Raw genomic sequence first — 9931 nt, forward strand, 5'->3', positions numbered from 1 at the left:
TTCTGAAAAATGAAAAGTAACAAGTGTTGACAAGGATGTGGAGAAACTGGAATCTTCATACGTTGCTGCTGGTGGGAATGAGAAAAGTACGATCGCCGTGGAAAAGTTTGACAGTTCCACAAAATGTTAAACAAAGAGTTACCATGTGGCCCCGAAATTCTATCTTAGAAATTTGAGAGCCTGTCTACACAAAAACTTGTACACCAATGTTAATAGCATCACTATTCATAATAGACAAAAGGCAGAAACAATCCAAATGTCCCTTAATTGATGAATGGATAAACAAAAATGGTACACACATGGATAAACAAAAATGGTACATACATACAACAGAATATTATTCAGCCAAAAAAAGGAAGGAAGTACTCTTACATGATACAGCTTGGATAAACCTTGAAAACTTTAGGCTAAATGAGAGAAGCCAGTTGTTTCAAAAGGCCATATACTGTGTAATTGCATTTAGATGAAATGCTCAGTATAGGCAAATCAATAGAGACTGAAAGTAGATTAGAGGTTGCCAGAGGCTGGGGTGTTGAGGGGGAATGGGAAGTGCCTGCTTAATGGGTACAGGGTTTCTTTTGTGAGTGATGAAAATGCTCTAGAATTAGATAGTGGTATTGGTTGCATGATGTACTTAATGCCACTGAATTGTACATAGTTAAAATAGTGAATTTTTATGGGAACTTGATCTCAGTGTTAGATAGAATTCTCCATCTGTGCTTACAGGTAGTGAAAACCCAGAAGAATTTGCTTATATTGAGGGTTTTTATTTTTTTTAATTAGAGAATAATAACTTTTCAATGATAAAATGCCTACTAGGAAGGAACATTTTTAGATTAGCAGTTGAGAATGTTGCTGATCTGCATTCATATTCTTTTTGGCCCCTAATCTTTATTTAGCAACACACACAATTTATTCACTGTATCTATATTGTGAAAGCATGAAGGATGGAAAGAGATAAGTAAAATCTAATGTTTCCCGCTAGAGGAAGAAATTTCCTAGGTGAATTGATATATAGACATAAGTGCAAATAGAACTTACATATTTGTGTCTAAATCATCATAAAGACTCAGACCTCAGCTGGTTAAAACTTTATTTTGCTCTGAAATAGAATTTAAATTTATATTTTTAACCAATCTGACTTGGGAAAACTTTATCCTTTGTATATAATACCCCATGTAAATATATAAAGATTATAATTTATGGTCTATACGTATCTGAAAGTAAAATGTTGAGTTGCATTAATACTGAATTTTTAGATCTTGAGCTAACTAGATTTCTATATCTATATCAAGAACAATGTAGTCTGATTAATATGAAACATTCATAAAATGTCAACTAAATGCATAATACAACTGATATTACCAAGGACTCCTTAAAAGAGCAACTTGCTTATGAAACACTTCTTATATGAAAAGGTCTTTTTAAAAGTGGATTATTATCATAGCAGCAGGTGAAAGCTTTCTTTCATTTTTAACTACTATATTATTATTCAATAATTTTTCTGTCATTAACTATACATTGCCTAAAGAAAAACTGAAGGTCATGGGTAGCAAATATTATAACAAAATTAAGTTTGAAATAATTGTGCTTGCTGACTTTTTTCAGAACCACCCCTAGTCTCTTAATGGTTCCATTTTCTTCAAGATAAACAGCAACCCACGGGCAGCCTCCTCTCAGGCTCACGTATATTTCAAGTCAACAAAGACGCTATAGCCAATCACTTGAATGACTTTCTCACTTCCCTCACACATATCATCTCTACAAAGCCCAACGAGCCCTTTCTCTTTTCCACTTTCCCCTTTCTTTGGAATCCTAGCTCATTCCCCCAGGGATTTCCTTTCCTCCACATCATTCTCTCCAGCAGCTTTATACCTCATCTTCACTGATAGATTCTTCCCCCTAGTAAACAAACACATTCAAGCTGCTCCAATCATAAAAACACAAGCAAAACATCCAGTTATTCCTCTTTCTCCTTTTCTCTCAGCCAAGCTTCCTGAAAGAAGAGCCTGTATCCAAAGTTTCTGTTTCCTCATCTTTCCACTCATTTCATTGGTTCTAAATTTTCATTTGCAAAATACTGGAAAAAAAAATCTAAAACATTAAATTCACTCACAACCTCACCACTTTTAAAGAAAAATATTTAAGTTAATAAATGAGAGTTTCCCCTCTTCATCTAGGCCTATCTTTGTCAGGGGGCTTCTAGAAAACTTGGCCAAGGTTTCTTGGCCTCTGGCCAAATGGCCACTCTTCCTTCCTCTAGGATAAAAATGAGCCATCTCCTGGATATCAGTGTAACACAAAACATGCTCTTTTGTTCCCCAGGAGTAATTTATATAGCTTTTAACCAGGGGAGGAAACAACCCCAAGCAATCATTTTTAATCATTTTATCTTTCTCTGTGGCATCAGAACTTTTGAATATTTTCATCTTTGAATATTTCTATTTGAGAAGAGAGGAAATCTACTTTTCACTGTCCTGTGAAAGGTTAAATTGGGCTTGAATATCGTTATTGTTGATGTTCTTTGGTGTATTAAAAAGGGAGCAATGACCAGATTTCATCATGGAGCTTAACCACAGACACACCTCTCATTTGGCTGTTTTCACTCTTTAGGCTTTTTGAATAATTCAAGGAAGGAAGCTACATCAGGAGAGAACTGAGAAACTGGTGAGGACAATATCTAATAACCACTTTATATTAAGTGGAAAATAAAAGGGTCTTTGCTGAAGAGACTGGATCTGTCCCTTGGTGTTCTGGACCTTTCACTCACTGTCTTACGAAAAGAACCTATTAATTAACCTGGGACCTGGTCAGGAGAAGGGTTTTAGCCAAAAATCCCCCTAAATGTCACACCACCTGACTTCTAACAGTTTTTAAAATTTTTCCTTACATCTGTACATACTTAGCCATGGATGCCCACAAAAGCAAAAAAAAAAAAAAAAAGTATTTCAAATGAAGTAAATACTATAGTTTTTACCATTACAGTCCTGGACCTCAAAGCAGACCACATAGAGCCTGGGCCTGGGAGGGTCACACAGTGGTAATGTTACACATTGATTCAGGCACTGGAATATTATAGGACAATACCATAACTCTTCTTTCAAGACACTTGGCTGAGTGAAAAGGAGAAAAATAGAAGAATAACTGGATGGGGGAGCATGATCAATGGAGAGTGTCTTTGGGGTTGGAGGGGCTTGACTGTGTTTACTGAGGGAAGAATCTAACAGGAGACTGGGCAAGTGTTGGCCCAGGTCTGTGGAGGGAGGCCAGTCAGGAGCTAAAACACCGAGTGAGTCAGAAAACAATGGTCTAGGCTGTGAGTCACATGGTCTTACCCAACCACAAGAGAGCAGGAAGTACACCACTATCATGTGATTGGACAAGGGGAGAACCAGAAATACTTGCCAAACAGCACTAAGAGTACCATAACAGGGAAGAGGGTATTTTAAAGAGACATCTCAGTAGCCAACTCTCAGAAGTTTACCTTAAGTCACCACCTTCAAGGAAAATTTAGGAAGGTTGTTTCAGAGTAATGCATCCCAAACCTAGTGATACATGAGAATTATGAGAGGAGTTCTTTAAGAATAGTTTCTCTTTTCCTCCATCAGAATGCCTAGGAGTAGGGCCTAAGAATCTTCTTTGAAAAAAAAAAAAACACAAGAAAAAAGTACTATTTATAAGTGACTCTGACTTCCAGCTAGGTGTGGAAATCCCCACTTTAGAGATCATAATGTCTTCCAAATGCATTATTTCATTTGATTATCACATTCTTGTGAAGATGTCAAAGGCTAACAGAATCATCTTCATGGAAACTTTAAGTTAGTTTTCTCAACCAGTTTCTGTATTAGTCAGCTCAGGCTGCTATAACAAAATGCCGTGGATTGGGTGGCTTAAACAATAGACATTTATTTCTCACAGTTTTAGAAGCTGGGAAGTTCAAGATCAAGGTACCAACAAATTCAGTTCCTGGTGAGAGCTCTCCTTCTGGCTTGCAAATAGCTGCCTTCTCACTGTGTCCTCAGTGGTGGGGGGAGAGAGAGAGAGCTCCAGTTTCTCTTCCTCTTCTTATAAGGGCACTAATCTCATCATAGCACCCCCCCTCCCCCAGTCATGACTTCATCTAAATCTAAATACCTCCCAAAGGCCCCACTTCCAAATACCATCACATTGGGGATTAGAGGCTTCGACATATGAATTCTAGGGGGACACAAACATTTGGTCCATAACAGTTCATCGCCAGAACTCATGTCACTCTTATAGGCAAAATATATTCATTCCATCCTAACAACCCCACAAGTCTTAACTCGTTCCAGCATCAATTCTAAAGTTCAAAATCCAGAGTCTCATCAAAATATCATCTAAATCAGATAAGAGACTTGAGGTATGATTCATCGTGAGGCAAAATTCCTCTCCAGCTATGAACCTGTGAAACCAGATAAGTTATGTGCTTTCAAAACACAATGGTAGGCTAGGCATAGGGTAGACATGCCCATTACAAAAGGCAAACTGGAAGGAAAAAAGGGGTGATGGGTCCCAAGCAAGTCCAAAACCTAGCAAGGCAAATATGATTGGATCTTAAAGCTCAGGAATAATCCCCTTTGGTTCAATGCTCTGCCTTAAGGCCACTGGCACAGCAATCTCACCTGTAGCTCTGCCTGATGGATCGCAATCCTTAGGCTCTGGGCAGCCCCACCTGCAAGGCTCCAGGCAGCCACTGTCTGACCTGTTGAAACTGAGGTGATGGCCCCAACCTTAGAAAATATGCAGGCAGCTCTTATGATCTCTGAATTGCCTTCTGGATCATTCTTTCCTTGTCTTGAAGAACAGCATATGTTCTAAAAGAGAATGAAATAATTCCATCTGCAGCAACATAAACGGACCTAGAGATTATCATACTAAGTGAAGAAAGTCAGAAAGAGAGACACAAATACCATATGCTTATCACTTATATGTGGAGTCTAAAATATGACACAAATGAACTTATCCACGAAACAGACTCACAGACATAGAGAAGAGACTTGTGATTGCCAAGGGGGTTGATGGATAGGGAGTTTGGGATTAGCAGATGCAAACAATTATATATAGAGTGGATAAACAACAAGGTCCCTGTATAGCACAGGGAACCATATTCAGTATCCTGTGATAAACCATAATGGAAAAGAATATGAAAAAGAATGTATATATCTGTATAACTGAATCACTTTGCTGTACAGTAGAAATTAAAACGTTGTAAATCAGCTATACTTCCATAAGATAAATTAAAAAAAAAAAGAATAGCACATGTTCACAGCTGGATAGCTGTATGATCCAGTCCTGTAGGATCTAAGAAATCTGACAGCCTTCTTTCACTTCATCCCAACTCTGTTCCCTTCAGTTCAAAGTGGCAGTGTTTCCCCTGGGGTAGTTGATTTAGTCTGTGGTTCACACCCATATTAATCTCCTTATCAAATGGTTGTTCAGCCACACTCTTAACGTTCTCCTCAGAACAAGCTGTTCCCTTTTTTGCAATATGGATAGGCTGAGAATTTTCCAAACCTTTAAGTTCTGGTTCCATTTTGCTTAGCAATTCCTTCTTCAATTCATCTCTGTCCTCTCACATTTTACTCTAAGCAGTCAGGAGGAACCAAGCCCCTCCTTCAACACTTTGCTTAGAAATCTGCTCAACTAAATATCCAATTTCATCACTTACAAGTCCTACCTTCCACAAAACACTGTAAGACAGTTCAGCCAAGTTCACTGCCACTTTGTAACATGAATCACCTATTTTCCATTGTCCAACAGTCTTTTCCTCATATTGGTCTGAGACCTCACTAGAACAGCCTTCACTATCAATTTTTCTACCAACATGTTTTGCTGGCATAATTTATGTATTCTTACTCTCTAAGGAGATGGAGGCTTTCTCTACGGCTCTCTTTTTTTCTTTCTGAGTCCTCACTAGAATCACCTTTAATAGTCCCATCATGGCAATCTCAGTTTTATCTAGCATGTACCTCAACATTTTTCCAGTGTCTACCCCTTGCCCAATTCCAAAGCCACTTTTACAGTTTTAGGTATTTGTTACAAGAGCATTCCATTTTTTGGTATCAAAATCTGTGTTAGTCGGCTTAAGCTGGTAAAACAAAATACCATAGACTGGGTTTCTTAAACAACAGCTCTGGAGGCTGGGAAGTCCAGGATCAAGGTGCTGGAATGGCAGATTTGGTACCTGGTGAGAGTCCTCTTCCTTGCTTGCAGAGGGCTACCTTCTCGCTGTGCCCTCACGTGGCAGAGAGAGAGAGAGAAAGAGAACTCAGGTCTCCCTTCCTCTTCTTACAAGGACACTAACCCCACAGTGGGGGCCCTACCCTCATGACTTCATCTAATTACCTCTCAAAGGCCCCACCTCCTAAAACCATCACACTGGGTGTTACGGTTTCAACATATGAATTTTGAGGGGATACAAACTTTCAGTCCCTAACAGTTCCCTTAGAGATGAAATGGATACCCAGAAAGATTGACAAAGCTAGTTAGGGGTTAATTCCTGAACAGAACACATTTCTAATTTCCTATTCCAGTCCTCCTTCTCTGAAGCCAATGTGTCCCTGCTGAGGTGGAAGAGAAGAGAGAGAGGGAACATATGACACTTAGTCACTAGAATCACTACCATCTCTCTCAGTAGTCTTTTCTTCTGTTATCTCCAAAATAAATTTGATTTCCCCATTGATTTGTTCCTTGCCACAAACGCATCATTCACAGATATCTGAATTACTACAAACATATGCCTCAGTTTCATGCTAAATGTACAATCGAGGTTTCCATCACATCATCTTTTCCTTGGTAATTTTCTGCCCTGTACTGCTTAAATAATAGCCAATAACAGCTACTATTAATCGAGTACCTACTACGAGCCAAACTTGGCTACAATGAACATATCACATCTTCCTCACCCAAACTTAGTAAAATCAGTGTTATTAATTTCCTTCTTGAAATGAGGCAACTGAGGCTTAGAGAGGTTAAGCAGTTTACCCAAGGTCATAGAGCCATCAAGTGTCAGAACCATGACTTACTTAAACACAGGTTTATCCAACTACAAAGTCCAAACTTTCAACCACAGCACCCTATGCCCTAACAGTGCCCAGTTTCTCGCTGCTACCTTTCCTTCAGGGTCCCATATCCCCCCAGTAGCTGAGACTCTAGCTGCCCAACACCACTGATAATAGTTGATCCTTCTGTGAGAGACCTAAAACTCAGAGCTGTTTCTCTTAAGATGTGCACAAAGGAGCCTTAATCTACTTTGCCAAGCAGGCCTTCTTGAGAAATGAGTCGGCACCAGTAGATGGTCTTGACCATGAAAGCTTTGTTGATCCAGGTGTCAGATCTTGCTTAATACATTAGGATAGAAATCTTTCTATATACTATTAATATAGAGAATATATAGTTTTCTGTTTTCTTAAGTACCACATAAGGAATGAATATAATATTCCCCGATGATTTAGGGCAGTACTTTCCAAACATTTTTTTACATTAAAATCCATTACTCAAAAAAATTTTTTTCCTAGTACCTCAATGTATCAGTCAGCTTCACAGAAGGAGAGAACACAGAGTAATAGAGAAAAATGTAAAAAATGAACTATTTACAATGGTGCAGCAGGGTTTAGGGAAACAAAAAGGTTGCTAAACCCCCTGGGGTGTGTCTCAGGAGGAAGGCTGCTGCTGGCCAGCTGCCTTTCAGGAGTGTGGCCCCTGGAGTGAGGCACTTCTGCTCAGCTGTTGTCCGCAAACGTGGGGCTGTCACTGATTTGCTCCGCTTCAGAAGGCTGGAGTCAGGTTGCTGTCGACTTGCTCATTTTCAGAAGCAGGGCCACTGCAGTGATATTGTCACTGATTCACTGTCAGCGCTTGTGAATTGATTGGAAGTTATCTTGATTAACAGTGGTTGCTTGTTCGCAACTTAGGACTTTGACTAAAGAATAGTCTTAAACCTTTCTTGAATATGAAAAATAAGTACTTTCAATTCTTAGTCTCTCTTTTGGTCTTCTACCAGCCAAAACTGTAGAAGAGACCATACAGGTTTGTCCGGATGTTAATGTGTCAAGGTACTATTTTCAGCTGTTGTTGCCATTTAAGTAACTTAAGCACCAATTACTGTGGAGGAAAAATAGCTCTAATTGCCAAATTTTTATAATTCATTTTATATATTTACATATTTATACACAATTTATAACATTAAATTCCAAAAAAAGCTGACTATAGAATATTTAGGGCATCCTGACAAAGTCAGTATGGGATTCAGGACAAAATACAAAGTACAAGAAGGAAGTAAGTGATTTTCTTGCCCATATGGTATTTTTAAATGAGACTTTAATTTCCAAGGCACAATTTAAAATGGGTAGAATGTCATCTCATGAGATATTGCTTTGAGTATATTTGACTTGTTAAAGAGATTTTTTTAACTGAATGAGGATGCGGGTGAAAAGATCAGATAAAAAATAAGAAAGTGGCTGTTATATACATCATCAGGTTAGAGATGGCCAAGTGATTCACTCAAGAAGAGAACTTAAGCAGGAAGTTTGAAAACAACACCCAGCAGTCTTCACACTAATGTACAGACAAGAGCTATAAACAACAAGACTTAGATAAAAACAGGGCATGGTAGATATGACACAGGAGTTACTGATAATGGGTATGGTGAGATTCCTGATTGGAATACACACAAATGAGAAGAGAGGTACAGGGAAGTATCCTGGACTTATAACACTGAAACTTGGACACCCAAGGTAAAATGCACTGTGGAAAATATGCGGGAAAAGAAGAGAGGAAAACATCAGGATACAACTATGAAAATACATTACAGAATGCCAGGCCAGAAAATCAGATTTAAGCACACAGCCCATTGCCTGAAACAAGGTGTTAAAAAAAAAAAAAAAAAAAGTAGTTGAATACATAAACCTTAATTTAAAAAGCCCAGAATTGGGAGACAAAGTTTAGTCATGATAGAGGGCTCCGACTGTCCAAACAACATCTCTCTTATTTTAACATAACCAGAGCATCTGACAATTCTTTATATGCCAAAAAAACTAATCTTCCAGTAAATAGAGATAGCAAAAATTGAAATTCCTACTCTGGACCACCAAAATGACCAGCAAGAAGGAAGTGATTGATAAAGTGGTAGGGTCAGGAATCTTGAGAGAATGTGATCATCTCATCTTAAGATTGGTGATACCTAGTGAAGGGAACTCAAGACTGTGATTCCAGTTCTGCAATTAAAAATGGCTCTGATAAGGGGGGGAAAAAAGGAGGAAGCCTGCAAAAAATGTCTCTTCTGACAAGTCTGACTCTTAAAAGACTGGAAATAAATAGAGTGTGCATAGCAAATGAATATAAGAAATGGTAAAATCTTTAACCACCCCCTCCCAATTAGCTGATGATTTCTTAAAAGGAAAAAAAAAGCTAAAGTCAATAAAAAAGGGTTTTATAAACTACGTGTAGAGCCAAATTTAAGGAAAGGGTTGAAGAATGACAAAAAGAATGTAAGACTTAGCTTCTTTAAAATTTTTCTTTTACCATCTTTTTTTAAATCAAGAATAATCTTCAGTCTAGGAAGTTAAGTGGGGGATGAGGGGGAAAGCAAGAAGGAAATGAAGCCCATCACATGTACAAATATTTTCAAAGAACAACTAAGTCTCCAGACCTGGACAAAAGCCATCCTGAGAGACTTGGCAGATGGTAAATGGAGCAAGGCAAAAAGACTAGACTGGAAATGAAATTCCTATTTTAAAAAAAGAAAAGGGTAGATTATACAGCTACAGGTTGGTAAATAATGTTGAATCCAAGTAAGATTAGACTGAATTAGTTAAAAGGCAATTTGTAATATTAGAAATGATGATCTTTAGAAGTAAACATGGATTCACTAGGAAAAGACATTGCAAACTAAATCCAGTTCCTTTTTCAG

The sequence above is a fragment of the Phocoena sinus genome, chromosome 3 (assembly GCF_008692025.1).
Source record: "Phocoena sinus isolate mPhoSin1 chromosome 3, mPhoSin1.pri, whole genome shotgun sequence".
NCBI classification, from domain to species: domain Eukaryota; kingdom Metazoa; phylum Chordata; class Mammalia; order Artiodactyla; family Phocoenidae; genus Phocoena; species Phocoena sinus.